Here is a 21,870-nt window from a genome sequence, read left to right as displayed (position 1 = left end):
TGCAAAAGAAAGCAAGTTTTATTCTTCCAGACCTTCTTTTATAGGCAGTTCTGACAAGGTCCAAGAGGTAAATCTCTCATCAGTCATTAAACCAACACATCACCATCGTTGGACACCACCCCTTGACCTTTTCTTGCAAGAAAACAACAAGGCTGCAAACAACACCTGCAAAGATTGTTTTCCTTCTCTAAGGACTGTTTGGTTTCCTCTTTATGATTTCCCAAGCCACACTTCTCAGGCCAGCCTGAGAAAGCTATGTGACTTGGTTTCACACAGACACTGCTCCCTGCCTGCTTTCTCGCATTCAGCATCCATAGTCTGTGACTCCATCCACAGTGAAGTCTGAACATACTCAGACAGGCATGTTGTACTGCGGGCTGTACTTGGTTATCTGCCAAGAACAAATTTTGGTAGGTGTACCTAAGCTGCAGTAATCACAATATACACCCTTAAGCTGTGTGACTGTGAGCTGCTAGAAATCTGTGAGCTGCTTGTATAAATGAATGTATTTTGAATCTTTCTGGCAAGAGAGCATTTAAAATATGTTTTTTTAGAGACCTATACCCTCCACTGAAATATTTTCAGATTTCCTGCCTAAGGGAGCACCTTCACCTACATACTACCATATGTAATCATCACACAACTGGTCTTATGGATTAGTGGGAAGGAGCCTGTCATGGTAAGCTCTTTATAACAGGATTTAATTTGAAATATTTTCTTCAAATAGAAAATGCTATGATGCACTATTATTATTCATTGTCTTTAGATGTGGAAAAGTTTGACATGGTAAGAATAGCTATGTAAAATTTAAAAACTGGCTTAGAAAATTTATCTCTTGTCAGAATCAAATTTTGTTTAAAAACAGCTGTAGTCCAGCTGGATTGCTGTGTTTCTTTAAAATTCTCATGTGGCAGTGTTGCATTTTGAACAACTGATCAGGACCAGAACTTTATTTCTTTGTTTGTTTGTGGTATTTTTATTTTGTGTTATGAAAGACATCTTTAACATAGGAGTCCTACATGAGACTTTAATTTCTTGGACATGTAGGAAAGTGTAGAATTTTTTTTTCAGTGGTTCACAAAACTCAAGTAACATATTCTTCAGTTACAGACCACCTCAGAGGACACAGTGCAATATGCTTTTCTACCTTTGTGTAAATTTTTCTCTCCAACATCAGAGCTGTCCTGAATAGAAAAGGCTCACATGAGCTCCTAAGATCCATTTTTTAAACTATGGTGAAGAAAAGTCCCCATAAAATCTGAATTTGCCAACCTAGAATTCTTGATTTCAAGTGGACTGAGAAAAGGCAGCTATTTTAAACCGGTAAGTGGTTCAATAATATACTTCCACTGACAGAAAATGTACGTGAAATAGGGTCCAGATGCTGTTACAATGTTGGATCATCAAAAATGAATTTTAGTTTTCTCCTTGTATTTATTGAAATCCATATACAATGAAAGCAACAGAAATTGGCATGAAGGAACATATTCAGAGCAATTAAATGAATTTTTAGGAAAAAAGGGAGTTCACGTATTTACAACATTTTGGTCTTGAAAAAACATTTTCCTGGAGTTTTGCACTCAGTTTTTACCCAAGTTGGATAGACATTTGCATATACATGACTGCAGAGAAATTTTTGAACCTTAAATAATTCTTTAAAATAGTAGCTATTATTTTTGCACTTCTGTAAGTTTTTTAGAACTATACTAAACCCATCCCTATAAACACACTCCAGAATGAAGGGTCCATTGCAGAATTTCAGCAATGATTAAATCGTAGGTTTCTGGAAAGAAGCGTTTGTTACGGAAATGCTGACACAACATTAACAATAAATGTGTGTGTAGACAAAATGAACAGTTTGATAATGGGTCTTAAAATAAGTTACAAACTTTTTTGTGTAGTAGAAGTGATGGCATGACTAATTTATTTAACTTTTGTAATTGTAGATTAGTACATACATTTGTTCAGCTGTTAAAATTTGCTTACAATTGTTTTAGCTTTCTGAAATAAAATGTGTTTCTATTCCAAAGTTATAATGGACCTGCTAATGGGGTATTGACTACTGCTTCTTGTCATCCATCTCCTGGTGGAAAGATGATCATTACTTTTCACCAAATAAGTCTCAGTGTTCTACACATTCTACTCATTTCTACACTTTTGCAAGGAAGTCCTTCCCCCTACACTTGAAGATAGATCCAGCTAGTGTTTAATAGTTATTTTCTGTATAGCATAAAAATAATTTTCCAGGGATTTGCCAGGATTGAGAACTGTTTTCTTAATTTTATCAGATTTGTCAGCAGTATGCAAGTCTTCAGATTCGAAATTTTGGTACTATCAGCTCAACTGTCAAGGAAAATCATATATAAAATTTTTTTTCAGAAATATGTTGTTGTGGAATGTATCATTGAACTATTGAGACATTCTTGAGAAAGAGTAAAGTTGAGACTATAATTCTTTATTTGGATTCCTACATTCTTGAAATAAAAGCCAAAAATAAGTTTCCAATTATTTGGTTCTATCTAGCTCAGCACAAGAAGAAGAAAGTGCAAGAAACCTCCATTTCTCCCCTTTTTCAGTAGATCATTGGGATAGTTTCTGCTTTTATTAGAGCTCATATTGCCTTCTGTTTCCTGGAAAATCCCAAAAGTCTTGAAAAATTTACTCACCTTAAATATATATGTATGGTTCAATCACCAATGACTAAAGTCAAGCTGCACTTTAGAAAGTGATGTTTAGGAATGAGCAGTAGCTCCCTCTGGGTTAAAATATTAATTCTCTGGGGTTAAAACATTAATTGGACTATTTTCCTTAATTCAAGTACATAAAATCCCTGCTTCACTTAGCAAAGAGTGGCTGAGCACAGAGACACAATTATTTTATAATATTTTTAGATCCTCATAAACATATTGATTTATACTGGAAGAGCACAGTCAGAAAGTTTTAACAGTCTGGTTCATATTCTGCTTAAACTGCCCTTTAGCTTTCTGATGAGCAGCTTTCAACAGGGCTGTAAAAGAAAGCATGAGAATAGAGAGCAGAGGTTTTAAAGGTTTCAGTTATAGAGAGAATCTGTTCAGTGTTCAGAAATTTTCCAGATTTCTAGACAGGGTGTAGAACCTGTAACCAAACCAAAGAAAACTCTTTGTCATACAAGTTTAAAGTTAGCTTTATCTATGATCCTCCACTAAAAAAAAATTCCTGGTTGCTGACCTCAGTTCCCATGGCAATCTGTGGCAACTCCAAGTTAGGAGTTAAAAGCTTTGTGTGAGTGCTTTAAACGTGAGCTTTCAGCTATGAGATAATCTTTGTAGTGACTGGCCTTTATTTTGTTACAACTCTCACGTTCTGGGTTTTCTCAACAGTTATGGGTGTGAGAACTAGACATATTACATAAAAAATGAGCTTAAGAAATAGACTTATTGTTTTTCTTTTCTTTTTCCATCTAGGGATTGTGTGAGATTTTAGTGTAGTCTTCCAGCCTGCCTCTATGGTAAGCTTTTACAGATTCCTTTTTCTCCACTTAAGGAATTTCTTTCATGTTAGAACATAATGAAAGGAGTCATGATGTGGTGCAAATGACAGTTCCTTATGTTTTATTGGTTATATTCAAGTAATTCTAGTCAGCACTGAGAGACAGTCTTAACAGTGGTTACCAAGTACCATGTACTACTACCTAAGAACACTGAAAACAAATGAAGTTCTGTATTCTAACCTTGCCATTTAAGTAGACACTAACGTTGTCACTTTCTGATTGCCTCTTCTTAGGAGCCCACATAGTAAACACGTGTAACATGTAAATATAAAATTTGAAGGCATAGACATTTATGGAGAGCAAGAGCAAACGAAAGCAGCCATCTGCTGAAGAGTTTTTCAAAGACATAAATTTAGAATCAAGTCATTGATTTATTGTAAAAGGCCATTGTGACAGAAAGTTTGTAATAACTGGGAAGATGTAGTAGAAATTATCAAATTAATGAAATTTATATTTAGACACACTTTTTAAAAAAAGCCAGACTGCTAAAAATCTGTTATTTCACCTGCACTATGTAAATCAAAGCTACTGATACGTGTCTGATCTTTTACTCCTGTGTAAAAGTAATCAGGATGGCACTTTGAAACTCATGGCATGCTACTCTCTTAAGAGATCTTATATTCAAAAAATCTAATATGCCTCCTCCATATAAAATGATTTTCATAGGTAGTTTTAAGCCTCTCATTTGACCTCCTGAGATCAGTCAATCAGTGGGGTGGTATCTTAGTTGAATTCAGAGGTGGTAAAATTTCCTAGTGCCCAAGTATTCTGCTATGGTGGTTTAAACTTTTCATCTGTTATTGTACACCTGAAAAAAAAGTGAGAGATTCTCAGGCATTAATTGTAAGCTGTGTGGTCCTGCATACTCATACAAGGCATAAGGACACTAAAAGGAGCAGACTTGGGAAAGGAGCGCAGCAAGAAATGTAAAGGTTCTCTTACCTTATCTTGCAGCTTTGGAGAGAGATCCAAGTAGGGGGAAGCCCTGGAAAGCATGGGCTATGTGGGGATGTCTGGTCACCCTGTGCATTATTCCCCTAAGATTTATAATTCTTATGGCAATGGACTTTACTCTCCAAAAAGGACAAGTTGTAGAACTTGTTTTGCCACATGTTAAATATAACAACTACATCCCAACATAACTCAGCATGCAGAACTGTCTAAGCATGAGAGAGATTCTAAAGAAATGTGGAAATAATTCAATTGTCCTTGTCTGCTCTTGGTATTAAGAAGTTTTTATTCAATTCCTCCAAAACTTGCTTTCTTCCTTGATTAACTTTTAAGAGCAAATGGTGCAGTAGAATAACAGTATCATCACAAAATTTATTCAAACCTTAGGCACTGAAGATAAAGGTTTGATTTTATGGAAATAACTGAAAATGCTCTGCAAATGTTCCATGGACTACAATACTACAATTCTTTTACAGTATAAACAGATTTTTAAATTCTTCTTATTTTCTGTGAGAGGAAGAAAATTATCATTCCATTTATATTCCAGCAAAGAGGAGAATGTAGTAAGGTTCAATAGTGCTGTGTATTTTCTCCCAACAAAAAAATAATGTAGTTGTTTCATTGGAATGTTAACAAAAATTATTATCACAGTTGTCATTTTTAATAGGAACAGTAGGTCTTTGATCTGTGACATGGCTTAGAAAATATTGTTGACTTACTCTGCTAGAAAAATTAATAATGCATGTTATGGCACAGCATGCAGTATTGCAGAAATAAATTATTTTGAGAACCATTTTGGTCATCTGCTTAAGTAGCTGTGCTTCATGTTTTGATGATCCACCTTTGCCCGTGATATTTTCCAAAGCACCTGAAAGAGTTAAATCTTATTTGCTTTGTTGCTTGTATCTGTCTCTGTCTCTACTAACCTGATTTTCACAAGCACTACTTATTTATGCTGTCTCTGGATGGAGCACTCCTTTCTGCATGTCTGCTACCTTGTACCTGTATCCACAGTGATACATGAAGACAGCAGAGCAGTCCTGTGGTGCAGACAGCAGGAATCCATGGTACACTTGAGGGAAGCACTCCATCTTGCATCACATAAAGTCCAGAAAAATCTACTTTTTAAAAAATAGCTCACTTTCCTGCCAGGACTGCAGAACAAACAGATATTGGATGTTTTATTTGTAGAAAACATGTTGAGTACCCAGAGAAACATATATATATATATATATATATATATATATATATATTCTCATAAATTTTATCATCTGCCTAATATTTTTCAGCATTGTATATTATTCTTCAAACATTGGGGAAAACTTGTGCATTATTAAGAGAGAGATGAGTTCCTTGAAGGTGGTCAGATATTGGTAGCTTCTATTATTGGCAAAAAAGAGTAGGAACAAAACCAGTTCAGTAGATCTGCTCACTTCCCAAGCCCCATGTACAGAGAGGAGTTTTAGACTGAATCTTTGTTTGAGAGGAAAATATTCATATTAACATCTAGTCTGTCATTCCTATTCCATTAGTTCGTCTGGAACTTTACACAGAAGTGCCTCTATGGGGCATAGGATTGTGTGGTTTACAGATAAAAATATGTTTGAAATTAGAGAAAGTGCAGCATAAAATGTGATTCTGGAACACCTTTTACATTGATTTAGAAGCAGTCTCATCTCAATAGCCAATTGTCTCCTGTGTATCACAGCTCTGAGGAACATAAATTGTATCAAATTTTGTGAGGTTCAGCTTGGGAAATCTCAGCCTGTTCCCATAGATCACCTACCTGGGGATCAAAGGTTTTTTAAAGCCACTACTTCAAAATTTTGGTTTATTGTGGTTATTCTTTTAAGGTGATTGTGTGAGATGACTAAAATATCCAGAGAGTTTTATCAAAGAAACTATGTATGCATTATTAGTTCTGGGATGAGAGAAATAATGGCAAATCCAGGCTGGGGCAGATCAAACTGTATTGAAGTCAGACTTTGCACAAACTCTTTGCACATTTCAAAGAAACAGGGAGATCATCCAAGTAAGATGTTGGGGCAGGTGCAGTCAAAGTATTGGCATAATCCCATAGAGTCCGTGAAATATTTGCAAAGCATTTTCTCAGTTATTTTGCATGAAAACAAGCCTCACTTCAGATCCTTGAATACCAGTGCTTCTGTAACTCTTGTGTTAGCACTGCTGCTCTAGCGCTCTCAAAATCTGTATAGTACAGCTTCATGACTGACAAGTGCAAAAGAAAGATGCCAGAGGCATATTTCTTGCTGCTGAAAGAAGAAATTTGTGTTTCCACATTTGAACTGTCAGCCATGAGCTGTTAGGATACTGAAGAACCAGATACAGCACTAGTGCGGGTAGCCTGCTCCTTTATAATACTTGAACAGATCACCCAGGCACACAACCACTCACACAGGCTCCCAGCTACCAGGGAAAGCAACCATACATCACTAGAGAGATAACTATATTGATCAGAAAACACAGTCTATTGGCATAATTTTCTACTATATCTAAGTCATTAAAAGTCATTTAATATAATTATGAGAAGCTGCTAATTGGCCACATAAAAAGCTTATTTAGAGCCACAATGCTTGGAAACACTTTGTAACTTCATTAAGTTACAAAGAAGAGCCAAAATGAAGGAAGTTGAATTTCTCTAGGGCTTGTGATTTTGTACTTTTTGTATTTTATATTTTTGGAACTAAGTGGAATACTGGGAACTAGTACAAATCCTACTGCTTGCTTCTTTCTAAGTATCACTGAGTTATACCCAGTACCATCACAGAACTAGAATAATTTAAGCTCCTAGCAAATCTTGAAGAATCACTTTGGTAATCTGGCCTAGATTTAGCGGGTTGTAGGTCTCCTACTTCCTGTAGGAGAAGGAGCGTCAGGGTCAGGAAAACCGTCAAAGCGGTCAAAAAGAGAAATAATGTTTCAACACTGTGAGAAAAAATTAAACTTAGAATATGCATGTCCCATGTGCTGGCAACTTAGTTTGGCTAGAATTACTCTGTTGCTCTTGAGCACTAAAAAAGGATTTTATCTGACCAGAAATGTTCCCCTTCGTGTTTTACAGTACCAGAGATAGCAGTGCATCTTATGTTATTGAGCTCAGAAGCACACAAAATTGATACTGCTGGTATTACATGAGTTAGAGCAAGGCAATGATGTTGCTCTTTTTATTTCTATTGTTGGAGGGCATTGCATTAAAGGATATAGAAAAGTGTGTGGGTTTTTAATACTGAATTTTATTGATGTTTCGTACAGTAAAGTCTGGTAACTAAACAGACTTTGTAGAATTAGAAGTCTAGCAAGCAGTCTTCCCTCATTCTCACTTTTATTTGTGTTCTATACATGTGGAGAGATTTCAAGCCAGCCTAATGCATTACTCACTGAGGAATCTTTCCAAGAAATAAATTCAATAATGAAGTAGTTGGAAGCCCTGTATATTCACATTCGTAAATGGAAAAAGTATCAGCAAAGGCATGTTGTTATTGATTTTGTAATAAGCTGCACTAATTAACTAACTAATAGGCCAGCTGGAAGTCAAAATGGATTTTTTTCTTTTTTTTTTTTAGCACACAGGTTGAGAGAGGCAACATTACTACTGTAAGGATTGGAATTTTGTTTTATTTCAAAGGCATGTGCTGGGTAATAATTGAGTCCAAACCAATTGTGTAGTATGGTTTTCCAAAGAGGAAATAAATAAACCGAACTGCTACAAAGAAACTTTTCACTGCAAAAACGTACATGTTTCTACCTGACTTGTTTAAATTAGTTTTCTTTAGTGGGAGTACCATCCATTATTTTGATATATTTTATGGTGAGTAAGTATCCTTCATTGCAGCTACATACCAAAAAAGGAGTTTTGCCACTCATTTAAAAAACTGTCTTCAGAAGTGTCAGATACCCTTTTAATGTCATTGCTTGAGAAAGTACTTCAAGAATGCTCCAAAATGAGGTTTTTTGGAGATATCAGCTCTTGAAATAAAATAAAATCAAAAAAAAAAAGAAGAAGAAAAAAAAAGGTATCTGTCTAACCATATCGGAGTCATAATTTACAAGGTTTTTCTAGGCAAATAAGAAATATATTAGTCATGTGCTCAAAGCTAGAATGCCCCCATAAGTAAGGACATTGGAACATTTCTCACAGAGAGAAATTCACAGGTTACTTCCAAGTAAAATTAATTGGTCTGATTTCAGTTTGGCTGGTTTCTCATGGATAGAAAAACAAGATGCAAGAATTGCTATAGTTTGCTTGATTCTTTTTACTGAAATTTCTAATATGAAACTCTAGTACTCTGAAGCACAGGAAACAGAAGTCTATTACTTTGTAAGTGTATCATTTACACTTAATTTGTATCATTTTGGAAAAGTAACAGATGATTGTTTTGTATTGTGGTATGCATTTGTATATCATTCTGGAGACCTCAGCAAAAATTTAAATGTTTCTTTTTTACTGTTTAGGTGTTTCAGCTCATGAGTTTTGAGGTGAGATGTCAGAACCACCATGGTCATCTTGTTCTGACTTCCTTTAACACAGAAGGTATAGAATTGCTGTGTATGATATCTGACTGGAAGATGCACAGTGTTCAGTAGTCATTGCTCCTAGGAAAAAATCCTCAAGCCTCGTATCTCTTATATTTAATTTATTAACTTTTACTCTACAACTTGTACACATCTCATTATATCTTTATTTGAGAACCAGAGGAGATAGATTTAAAAACCTGCTTTCTTTGTCTTTTATATCCAGGTAGTATGTTTCTTTTCAATGTTATATATTGAATTTAATTCTCTATAACTCAAAGATTATGGTTCTTTGAATGTTCATGGGAGTTTATCTTTTTTTTCCCCAATTTATTGATTTTCTTCCTAAAATCTGAAGATCTGGATAGTGGTCATCACTAGCACAGTATACACAGAGATAATGTAACCCTTCTTCTTCTGCCATGGCCTACATGATAATAAAGTGAGTAAATAATCCCAGGATGCAAACTCTTTGTGCCACAGCCCTGTGAGTTCATTGTATGATGTGATGTTGTCAGAAGTGAAGAGATGTGCCTCATAAACCCACTCCCCGTTTTTCAGGAATGTGTTAGTGGACATGGAGATATTCCCTGCCTCTGAGACACTTGGATGAAACCTTCAAAATCTCCTGAACCCTCCTCAAGCTCCCAGCAAATGGTAAGAGCAACATTTATAGGCAAGTAGCTGATCTTAAGGAGACAATAGGCTTCCTGGTAGCACAGTGCAGAGATCCTCCAAGTTAGCTGGAGTTTTGTTCTTCAAGCAAACTCTGAGTTTTGTCTCCACCTAAATCAACAAAATGCTGCTGGTGCCATGCACTGAAATGGTGCTGTACTTCCAGAGGACAGGTGTTCACCCCCAGTCACAGTTCTGGCAGTGACTACACAGTAGTGTTGGTTTATTTTGTTTTGGTTTATTTTGTTGTCCTTTAAAACTTTATTTAAAATTGAAATAGTATAGCCACTACCTGCGACACAATATCTCATAAGATGTAATTAATATGTAATCCAGAGGGTAGTGAGCTGAATAAGAGAATTTCAAACAGTCTCTAAGCCTGACACTTGGTTTTCTTCATAAATGTAATTTCTGGACCTCAAAGTTTTTTATAATCCCTATTATTACACCTCAGCATGCAGCCAAAAGTTGAATGAATGCAAAAATAATTCAATCTTTTTACCATGGTTCATAGATTGATACACTGACTTGACTTCCAATAACACAGAATTAATTTAATGAATGTAATGTGCTCAGAAAATGTTTCTGACCATGGTTATATTTTATGGTGTTGACACATTTTCAAAGAGTAAGGGTGCCTGCTGCTGTGTTAGACTTTGTAATTACTCATCTCATAGCAAACAACAAACCTCCAACTGATGATGATGATGATTTATCTGTAATATTTCTGTTTCATGATGATGATTTATCTGTAATACTTCTGTTTCATTTTGGCTGGTGAATGTCATTTTTACGTTACACTTGGTTTCCATTTGACCATACTCCTGATGTAGTGAATCTGGTTATGTTTTTCTTCTGCATGACAGAGCAATATGAAGTATATGTCAGGAGTTAAATATGAAGTGAAGAAAAATGTTTAATTGTTTTACAGGTCAAGAATCTGCATCACATTGTTTGCTTTCATTCTTACCATTATTGTAGACTCTGCTGGCTTTCTGCTTTGGGGATAACAAGGTAATAAGAAGCAAGTGCTGACTTTTGCCTACCAAAATCTCCTGTGCTGAAGTCCTGACAATATACACTGAAAGTGATATAACTGATAATGAAGGAACAGGGAAAAAATATGCCTTCTCTGGCAGAGGTTAATTGAATTTGTCCTTTTTGTTTTGCTCTATCTAGTTCTCTGTTTTGTTTTTCCTTCCTTTTTCCCCAGGAAATATGAGTATTTGTGAGCCGGCTGCAGTGCTGTCCTTCATCATTTTTCAAAATACATTTTCATTTCACATGTTACCTCCATCCTGTGTGGTCTTCATGTCCTGTAAGGTATGGAATGTTGTCACACATTTCTGTGTACTTTGTGTTTCTTGAGAGCAGATTTTTTCTTTATGAACTCCGTTGTAGGCTTTATTGCCCTAATATTTTACCATAATTAATTTGGCTGGAAAATATTAAGATATGGAACATATTAAGGCAGAGCAGTCCAACTTACTAGGTTTATAGCAAAATTCTTAATTCTTTTTCAGAAAGTACTTTCAACTAATTTTTTTCAGGATTTTTTTTTTTTTTTTTTGTAATAAGGATGTTGTAGCTTGAGTCATGAATGTTTTCTTTCTTTGGGAAAACATTCATTGTTGCAATGGAGTTTAATTTTTATTTGGCTTGGTTTACAATATTTTATGATTCCAGAAAATTGGTATACCTATGTCTTAGACATTTTCAGAGGTATTTAACACCACAGATGTGTCAGTCACTTTTTTTACCAGTTTAGATGTGTGTTATCACTGTATTTAATTTAATCATGTGTATAAGCTCAAAAACACTCAGTAGTGCCTCTGAGTAGCTAAAGCAAACCTTCTAGGGATAAAGTGAAAACCCATCAATTTCTTGTAGAACAAGATTGTTGTGAATAAAACTGGATCTTACAGTTCTCTAGTTAAACTGGTCGTAATTGTTATAGGTATTGTCTTTAAAAAACACATGATACCAGTTTTACTCTTCAGATGACAAGGATGCTAAAGATGTTAAGACTTTCTGAACTAGAGGTTGCACCAAATACCAGTTTGCATGATACCCAGCTCTCACAGCATCAACATACTTTACTCACACAACTCTAGCAATAACCTCACCATGGACGGTATCAGTTATTCATTATAGACAGCTTTTAGGAGAAGGGTGAAATTAAACACTGACCCTACTTCCGGTTGCATAAATCTGGGACAATTCAGATAATTTCCTTGCCTTCTATCCTTCCTTTCACAAAGTTTGTGTTTGTTTGCATTCCATAGTAGATAAGTACAACAGTAAAAGCTGTGAATGTCTTTAGTCATTATTGTTTCAGTATGTCAAGTAAAGGTTTACAGACCTTGCTGAGTGATGATAGAATGACAGATGGATCATTAATGCTCTTAATAATATATAACTTGTCATACTTGCTTTGAAAGTTCAGCCAGTTTTGGTCTATCCTTTTTCTTTCCTGACCATGTCAGCTCTGACATAGCTCTGCATTCTTATGTCACTTCCCATTTGTTTTTCAGCTTGGATGTAATTTATAATTAAAATGCCCCCCAATATTGATTCACTGACTTATTGATCTGTTCACCAAATAGTTCAAATGAAGTCATTACCCTATTGACCTTTGCATTTGATATTTGCTTTGCTTTCATTTTACCGGTCTGGATACTGCAGAATTTTATTTTTAAGAGGGGTGAAAACAATGGGATTTGCAAGTTGTAAGCATGCTGTGATTCTTTATGTTTTTTAAAGGCTTCTCATTTAAGCAAGATAGCTATGTTGGAAGAGATTGTTGATTTTGTACAAGGGGTAGAGTATCAAAGGGATAAATCCTTCTAGGGATTGCTATCACACCAACTTTGTATGGGTGTTCAGCTCCTCTGCAGAAAAAAATTACATTTCTCTTTCATATTTGCAGGGTTTACAAAGATGTTTTTTTTATTGATAGAAAGATAATGAGGTAAATAATTCTATGTACTTACTAAAAGGTAAAGACTTTCTTTTTCCTAAAGGAGAAACAAATTTACTCCTTTGGTCCTCACTTATGTTTCTCCATCAGAAATGACCACAAGTCTGAGTTCCCAGTTTTGCCTGATAGTCTTGGAAGAAAGTAAATTTTTTCAGATGAAACTGCATGATAACCTGCAGTTTCTGAGCAAGCCCCTTCAGGACACCACAAGTCACTATCTGCTGTGCAAATATGGATCAAGATGAGCCAAAATATAGATTTAAATCAGATACTGTGACTAAAATAAGGAACAAAAAGGTACGTATTTATTATGAAAGCAGTTTTTAAAAATAAGTCTAATTCTTTGTAAAAAAATGGACTATTTTTAAAAACCAATGTACTTAATTTGGACTTCTGCTTGCTTCTAATATTTTTAAAATGTGAGTACTGTACTTTTCCTCTTCTATTTTTTTGGAAGTTATCTTCAGTTGCTATAGCAAAATCTGTGAAAGAAATACAAATAAGAAATTATATAAAAAGAAGAAAAAAATAGCTGAAACAAATCTTGCCGTGGGCATAGATGTCAGATACTTTCTGAACTTTTATTACTTCTTCTTGTCCATTTCACAGGGAAAAAGGATTTGACAAAGCCCTCCATCATAATTGTGTCAGTGCCCAGAGTTAGATACACAGAGTGTTATTTTGTATCTGAAAATGGTAATACATCTACAAACGCTAGAAAGGCAAATGTAAATCTTTGAGGACCTTAAAGCATCCTGTTGTGCTTGTGTGGCTGTTCCAGCAGGAATTTTGATATCAGGAAATTATCAAGAAGCTTATATATGGCTTTTACCCCAGTGTTAATGCAGCCCTGGGAAAGCTGGATGTAACACGATCATCTGTAAGGAGATAATAATTTTAATACTTTTCCTCATTGTAATAAAGACATAAACAACTCATAAGCCTGTCTACTGGGCATGTTAGTGAAACACTTGTAATTTGTAATGAAAGAGTCATTTGCCTTAAATCCTCTATAAAGATTTGACATTTCCTGGTCATTTATTAACATACATAGGAACATGTTGCTGTTTCTTTTACTTTCTGTTCTCTTAGATCAGTTTTATAATTTTGTAGCATAACTGACTAAAAAAAGAGTTTTTGTTTACAGCTCTGTAAGTCAAAGAACAATCAGTGTTGTAATTTTAGTTTTTTAAAATTATTTTTGAATTTAAGACTTCCCGTATCAACATGATAAATCTGTAAGTGATTTGTACTTGGTTATATGCAGTGGGAAGAGAAGGGTTTGGCATTTTCAGAGGTGATCTGTAGTTGAACACAGTCAGTAAACAAATCTAAGTCTCAGCATTGTCTAAAGTCCTGAAGAGACCACATGAGATGATGTGCAAAGTCATTATAGGACCAACCTAAAATTGCAGATAAAACACAGTGGGGGAACTGTGGCTCAGATTTTATTATAATTGGGGATGAGAAGCAGCATATTTCTCTATGATTTGAAAGGGCCAGATAAGAAGGTACAGAAAAAAAATTTCATTGTTGATCACTGTACCTGTTGCCTGTCTATGAGAAACAGCATTGAGAGCATACAAAACTCTCTGCAGATGAATCCTTTCCCCTTGATCATATACACTAATCAAGTGCAAGACAAAACTATATCATCTGTACAATTTTTTGGCTTCTTTTTTTTTTTTTTTACAGACAACTTGAAATGCTGAAAAAGGAGTGATCTTGTTTCAACTAAGGTAGAGTTAATTTATTCTCAGTAGCTGTTGCAGTACTGTGTTTTGGATTTGGAATGAGAATCGTGTTGATAACACACTAGTGTTTTGACTTTTTTGTTAAATCACGTTTGTCCTAAATCAAGGTCTTCTTTTCCTTGTCTCATGCTCTGCCAGTGAGGATGCACACAAAAATAAAAAAAAAAAAACAAGAAACCCCAACAAACCAACCATCAACAATGAAAAAACCACCCTGTAAAAAACCTTTGGGAGGGTAATAGCTGGGACATATTATCTGAACTGATCAATGGGATATTTCCCACCATAGAATGTCACACATGTTTTATAAAGAAGGGGAGTTACCCTGGAAGGAGGAGACAAGCTGGATTCAGTAAGGGGGGGGTCTGGCATTAGTCAGAGGGTGGTGAGAAATTACATTGTGCATAATTTTGATTTTTTAATACATTACTACTATTATTGTTATTATTATTATTAGTAGTAGTATTTACCATTATTATTGTATTGAGCGTTATTTTCAATTATGAATCTGTTCTTATCTCAACATACAAGTTTTACTTTGGTTTTCCTCCCCATTCCACCAGTGTGTGGGGAAGAACTTGAGCAAGCAGCTGCATGCATTTCACCTCCAGCTGGGATTAAATCATGACAGGGAGAGGTATTTTTCCTAGTGTCACAGCTCTTGAAATTTAACTAGATTATCTATACTGAAAGCAAGAAACCCGGTTTCCTTTCAGCTTATGCAAGGAATCTGTCTTATGAGTTCTGTGTTTTGGCAGGCTTTTCTTTTCTGCCTTTAACAATGCATTATCAGGTGATATCTCATTTCCTACTTAATACTTTCAGATATGTTTGACAGTGGAAGCAGTTTATAGTACTAATTATGTGCATGAATTATGCCTTTAGCTGTACCTAGAAATCTAGATACTTCTTTAATTAAAGTTTCTGCCAGGCTCAAAGCCAAGGTTTGATTTGTATGATTAGTCTGAATCTTAGATAAATATCCTTCATGCCATGCAATTGAATGTACTGGCATGACTTGCTTTCAGTCTATTCTTTATATTCTATAAATAATTAAGTATCCATAGGTTCAAAGAGTAGCTCTACTTACCTGGAATATGCCAGAATTAACCAAGTCCCTACTCACCTATTTCAGTGCAGATGCATGAATCTGAGCAGTCCTTACTTTGGTTTGAAATGATTTATGTAGAGGGCTTGGTACATAAAGACTTATGTACCAAGGAAGTCTTCCACAGAACATTGTACTTTTTCTTCCTTTTTAATTTTGCAATGGATAAAAGGTACTGTATTCAGGAAAAATTCCACATATCTATAAGTACTGCTGTGCCATACTTGTAATTGTCAGTGGTCAACAACAGTTTTCCTTGGTTTGGATTTGATGTCACAGATATGGTGACAAAAGCATCTGGTTATGTAAAAAGCTGTGAGGAAAGAAAATAATGGGGTATATTCAAATCATCAGTGTAGTTAAGTTAGGCAGCTCCCCCTATCCTTCCTGCACCACTGGGGCTTGTTATTCATTTCTCCAGATGTTCAGGATGGGAGATTCCATTTTTTTTCTCTGAATTGCAAAAAGCAATAGCCTTCTTTTCTCCAGGGTCTTCAATCTAGATCTAAGGAGACTATTATATTAGCTTCAGCCTAAGATAGACTGGTCAGATTAGAATATGTGAATATTCATCATTTCATTGTATACGTTTCTCTTAATTTCTCTTTCAGTGCCTAGAAAACAGAAGGCTTTGAAAGGGGAATCAACATGTTACTCAAATATGGAAGGTAATGACCTATAAAATTACACTTAAAAATATTTGTTCTCATTAGAATACTTTTGATTGACTTTCAGATATTTTCTTGCTCCTCTGTGAGGTGTTGAAATGCAAGAATTGTTTTTATTTGTTATATTTGATTCATCTTGAGTGACTGCTCATATAATTAAACAGAATGAAATCCTTTGTCTGATTAAATTTTGAGAATCTTTTTCCATTTGGAAAATAATACTGTGTTGGTTTACTCTGAGATAAGTGCAAGATTAAATCCTAACAGGTGTTTCCTTTGCAGTCCTGTTGAGTTCTTAGTTTATATAACTGCTCTGTGTTTCTCAGGCAGAAATAATACTTTCTTTTGCACAATCAAGTTTTTCAAACTCAAGTCTGTTCTAGTGTTTTAACTACTGATCAGTGCTGCTGTGATTTCTTTTAAAATATTTCTTTAGTTTGTAGGGAATTTGGGTATAGATGTAGCTTTTTATGTGGAAAATATAGATGCTAAACTACCAGACAATTTAGAAATTTTTATTTTATTATCATCCAGTTATTAAGACTATGCACAGCTTTGGTCAACATACAGTCAGGGCTTAAAACATTTAAAATAAATTATTGCATGGGAATTAGATTAGATTCCATGTCAAAAGATCTAATATTGCACTTACATATTAAATGGCATTTTAGTTAGAAAACAGTAGGAATTTCGTTGGAATCCATTACCAGTACCACAAACAACTAACAAGCATTCTTCTTATTCCTGTAATTTACTTCATCTTGTGCATTTATCCAGAATCTGTCCTTGTAAAACTTCCTAGGAAAATATTTCTGAGCAGAAGAGGGTTTTACATGTGCTTGTGTATGTGTGTTGGGAGGAATGAGAAGAAGCTGGAGAAGGGGAGACAAGTGAAAATAGATGAGAACATCAGTTGATGGTTAGGGAATACTAAAGATTCTCATATCCATTTTTGCACTGTAAATGCTGCACTAGACATTGTAAAAAGCTACTCTATCTGCAAATAGCTTAGCAAATGGTTCCTTGAAATCCACCATCCTTTGCAACTCTGCCTTGTTTGTAAACTCCTATCATTTATCACAGGAGCAGCTGTCATGGCAGGGCTATAGGCTGAGACAATCTGTGAGCCAAATGCTGCTGTTGTATGCTTCTGTGAAATTTAGTTTAGATTGTTGGTATCTGATCAGGATAGAATCCATTTGGTATGGAAAATAGTCTTAACAGGAAGAACTTGCTGGGAAAGGATCAGCAATATATTTGTAAAACAAATTGAAATGGATTCAGCAAGAAGAAGAAGGAAATCAAGACTGTGTAGGAATTGGTGAAGGCCAGTAAAGTCTTGAGAGGAATTGAATTTGCAGAGGAATTGCCATCTACAGTGCCAAGGTTTTACTGGAATAGTCATTGTGATGTACTAAAGGAGGAAAAGTCAGCAATTTTTGCTTTGCAAAAAACCAGATATTTTTAAAGATTATGCCTAAGACCCATCTTAGAAAAATATAATTCCTAGATTATAGACAAGGGTGTACTTTTGTTGTTATTTATATGGATTAGAGGAACCTAGAACTTTTTAGACTGCCTCAGAATCACAGCCTCCCTGAAAGCAGACAAGTTTGTCAAATGCTTTGGATGTCAGTTTTTTACTAGTTGATTCATGAGAAGTTATCACATCTAGGTTCAAATACTTTTTCTTAAATGAAAAGAATTAGCATAATAAATTCAGTTTTTTCCATTAACAATGTAAGTGTGTCTCTTTCCTTTCACACTGTTACATATCTTATTTCCTCTTTGTAAATTGTTTGAGTCAACACTAGCAAATGTGCAGTGGGAAGCAAAAAGCCCCACAAGGAATAATGCTTATTTTGCAGAGCTTCACTGATTCAAATAAAGTGAAATCTGTGCTATCCTTGGTTTCTGTATGTGTGCATAAGTTCACACCATAAATTAGTTGTTTTAAGACCAATGAGATATTTTAGGTTACTGATATACAGCCAGTGTATAAAAGCTAGAAAAGATGCACAGTGAGAGGGGTCAGGGGTTTTCTTCAATTCACTTCACAAGAGTTGGGAAGTAGTCTACAGTGGTATAATTGCAAGCAATATGTTGATTGAGCTCCTGTTTTCATACAAACTCTTTAAAGCCACATGATCTCACACATAAGCTGGAGGTAGTAACTAGGCCTGCTACTTTCACAAAAATGAAGAAATTATCATTAGCTAAAAGTTGTGTTATGTGGAAAAAAAATAGAATATAGGAGAAAGAATAGAAGACATAAATCTAGCATATGGGTTTTTTGTCATGTAATGGCTAGAACTAGTCCAAGAGCTGGCAGTCACTAGGGTAGAAGTGAAGTAAATCAAAGAAGATGGTTGAAGTTACTATATTTGCAGTTATTTATAGCCCTAGAAATTGGAAAACCTAAAAACTTGGCTGGAAACCTAGATGTATAGCTTAAGCTTTTAGCATGATGCGCCTCACCTCTGAAATAAATGTTTAGCAGCTGATATTGTAGAATAAAATAATACAGGTGGGAAAAATATTTGCAACTTTTCTGTGCCCAGGCTCTTAGTGAACTTTTGTCATATTAACGCTTGTTGTTAGTTATATGCAACAATATATTTGTATTCATTGCTATATTTCCTTGTTACAGGAAAACTGGTTATTTAACTAAAAAAAATGGTATGTGTTCTACTAGATATCAGATATTTCAATTAACTAAAATTATAAATTTTTATATTTTCTAATATTTATTACCAAATATAAAACTTGTACCTTTATAACCAGTTTAATTTGTTTTAAAGAACAGATTCAAGAATATCTTTGTATGCACATGGGACTGTTAGTTTTAAAGCACAGTAGTTCAATAGTTTTAGAAGTTTCTTAAAAGAGTCTTAGAGTCTTACATGCTTCTGTCACCTACAACCTGAGTGTTGTTTGCTGTGGAGTGTTCAGTGGAAAAGGAAATTTTACCTTGAACTCTTCCTTGCAGAGCCCTTAATTTTTCTGACTGTACTGTCTATCTGCAGGTAAGAATCTATATTTATATGTATCCTAAAGCATAAAAACATGATTTTGTAAATCTGAAAGGCTTATAAACTGAATGCCTAACTATACTTGATCACCATGAATTTTGAATGATTCAAATGGTCAAGTGAACATTCTCTACTGGCTTTAGTTTGCAGTGTGCTCTTACTGACATCTAAAGCTTCTTATCTAGTAAGCGCAGACTCCATGTTTTGCATGAGTTTGGAAGAAGAGACTCATTTGAACTGCCATCCTCCTTGACCAGTTCAGTTCTGGAGGGATGGATAATGAGAATGTAATTTATGTAACTAGACTTTTCTAATTGACTTTTACAGCTCTACCTTGGTAGATGATACAGTATGAGGCTCTTATATCATCATTAATAGTAATGGCTCATCCTTCAGAGAAGATGGCTACAATCTAAACCATCTGTACCTTTTCACATTGCCAAGAGAAGCCTAATCCTAAACTGAGGAGGGCATATGCTCAGGAATCTCACAGGGAGAAAATAATTTGTCATTAAGTCAGTGGTGCAACTGTGAGCTTCTCCTAAATGCTATTACCTACAGATAATTACTAATCTGAATGAGCTGTCAGAGACCAAGGGGAGAGGAGACCAATATATGAGAAAAGATTTGTTAGGAAATAATGTCTTTGTTCTGTTCTGTCTTCCACCAAAAAACTGACAAGAAAGATGTATGTTAAAATGCAAATCTACTGAACATTTAGGAGGTGATGCTGTTTTGCTCTGCTTAGATCTGGTGAGACCCCACCTGGATAATGCATCCAGCTCCAGGCTTGCCAGCATAGGAAGGACACTGACCTGTTTGGGTGAGTCCAGAGGAAAGCCAACAAGATGATTAGAGGGATGAAGTACCTCTCCTATGAAGAAAGGCTAAGGCAGTTTAGATTGTTCAGCCTGGAAAACTGGAGGCTTCAGGGTGACCTTATTGCAGTCTTCCAGTACCTTAAGGGATCCTGCAAGAAAGATGGAGAGAGACAATTTACAAGGGCCTGTAGTGACAGCTCTAGGGGGAATGGCTTCAAACTGAAACAGAAGAGGTTTAGGTTAGGTATTAGGATGCAATTCTTTACAGTGAGGATGGTGAGGCTCTGGAACAATTTACTCAGAGAAGATATGGAAGTGTTCAAGGCCAGGTTTGATGGGGTCCTGAGCTACCTGGTTAAGTGAAAGATGTCCCTGTGCATGGTAAAGGGGTTAGAACTAGGTGATGTTTAAGGCCCTGCCCAACCCAAGCCATTCTATGATTTATGAGCTATTTACAAAAACATCCTAGCCACATATGAAACAGTAACTGGTTTGTATAGTCCTAAATATATAAACTGCTTGGATATTGTTTTCCCTTGTTCTTATGTCAGAAAGACATGGTCTTCTGTGATGCAACAAATTAAAATAGGGTTAAAAAAGGGCTTTCAAAGAAGTCATGTAGACCATTGTGATCTACACAGATCTACTGTTGGTGGAAGATATGGCAGAAAAGAAAGACAGATTCGATTTCTCAGTGGCAATACCTTGCCACAAGTACTGGCAATGACACCTTTGTAGATGGTATTGATGGAGAAGGTTTCTTGTGCTCCCAGATAGGGGGATATGCTGTCCTGTATCTAGTTAAGGTACCTCTAGTAGCTTAGTTTAAAGCATTGGATTTGTGACAGCATGAGATTGTTTTGCCTAATTTTCCTTGCTGAGAAGACAGATAAATCTGAACTCAGTATTGTACTGCAGCAGGTGCACACTGACGTCCCTGGACTCTCTGCAGGACATCACACATGCTGTAATCTTGTATTTTCCCTTCATCAGACCTGAGCTGAATAACTTCCCTTTCAATAACCTGCTAGACACTGGGAAAGCATACTGTTATTACTGTGTGTGTGCATGTGTGTGTAGACGTGAAAGTACCACTGAGACATTCCTTAATGAATCATTATAACTAGAAATGGAAGTCAGAACAAAATTACTGGTTCAGCTGAAGCAATTTTTAGTTCAATAACATAGATGCTCTTTATTGCAGGATGTTATGCTTAAGTCATTGCTTTTAGCATTTATCTGTGTGCTTCCAGGTATTTTCAAACTTGTCACAGACAATAGCATACTTCCTTTTCTTCCACTAACGTTATTCAGCAGATGTTTTACCTAGGATAACAGAATAAGAATACAATTGGAAGATGTTTTATCACTGGTGTTAGTGCAATTTTTGAGGGCTTCTGCAGTCATTATGAAAAGTTTGGAATAAAAGCATCCAATAACCTTTGGATGCTTGGTCAAAGGTTGAAATTCATTGAAATATGTGGCATTCTTATATAGCTCAAAAATGTTAACTACTGCTGTAAGGCAAACATACATGTGAGAAAAAATTTTATTGGCTCTTTTACTAGAATCCTATTTCTATTTTCAACTCCTGGTCATGTTTTGGATCTACATTATGCCCAGCTGAGACTTTTAAGGTGAGGTCTATAACTTGGTACTTAAGGTATTACAAATGCTTATAATCTTAAAAGTCCTATTTATCTCTCAATACAAAACCTTGAAGTACCGATAGCAAAATAAAGTATCATCATTTCTAAGGGGAGGGGAGAGCAGTGTTTTTGATGTCTAAATGAAAAAAGTACTCATTACTTATGAG

At 35.4% G+C, this 21,870-nt stretch overlaps 1 long non-coding RNA gene across 1 annotated transcript; it reads left to right on the top strand.

The window, feature by feature from the left end:
- Positions 1–624: 624 nt before the first annotated feature.
- LOC147653060 (uncharacterized) lies at positions 625–3,484 on the top strand. Its single transcript, XR_015286842.1, has 3 exons — positions 625–679; positions 1,111–1,323; positions 3,447–3,484. It is a non-coding gene; the product is annotated as an uncharacterized LOC147653060 (long non-coding RNA).
- The last annotated feature ends 18,386 nt before the right edge of the window (positions 3,485–21,870 follow it).

The sequence above is a fragment of the Cyanistes caeruleus genome, chromosome 5 (assembly GCF_971803275.1).
Source record: "Cyanistes caeruleus chromosome 5, bCyaCae1.hap1.1, whole genome shotgun sequence".
Classification (NCBI taxonomy): domain Eukaryota; kingdom Metazoa; phylum Chordata; class Aves; order Passeriformes; family Paridae; genus Cyanistes; species Cyanistes caeruleus.
Note: the sequence above shows the minus strand (reverse complement) of the source record. Positions and strands in the feature narration are given on the sequence as shown.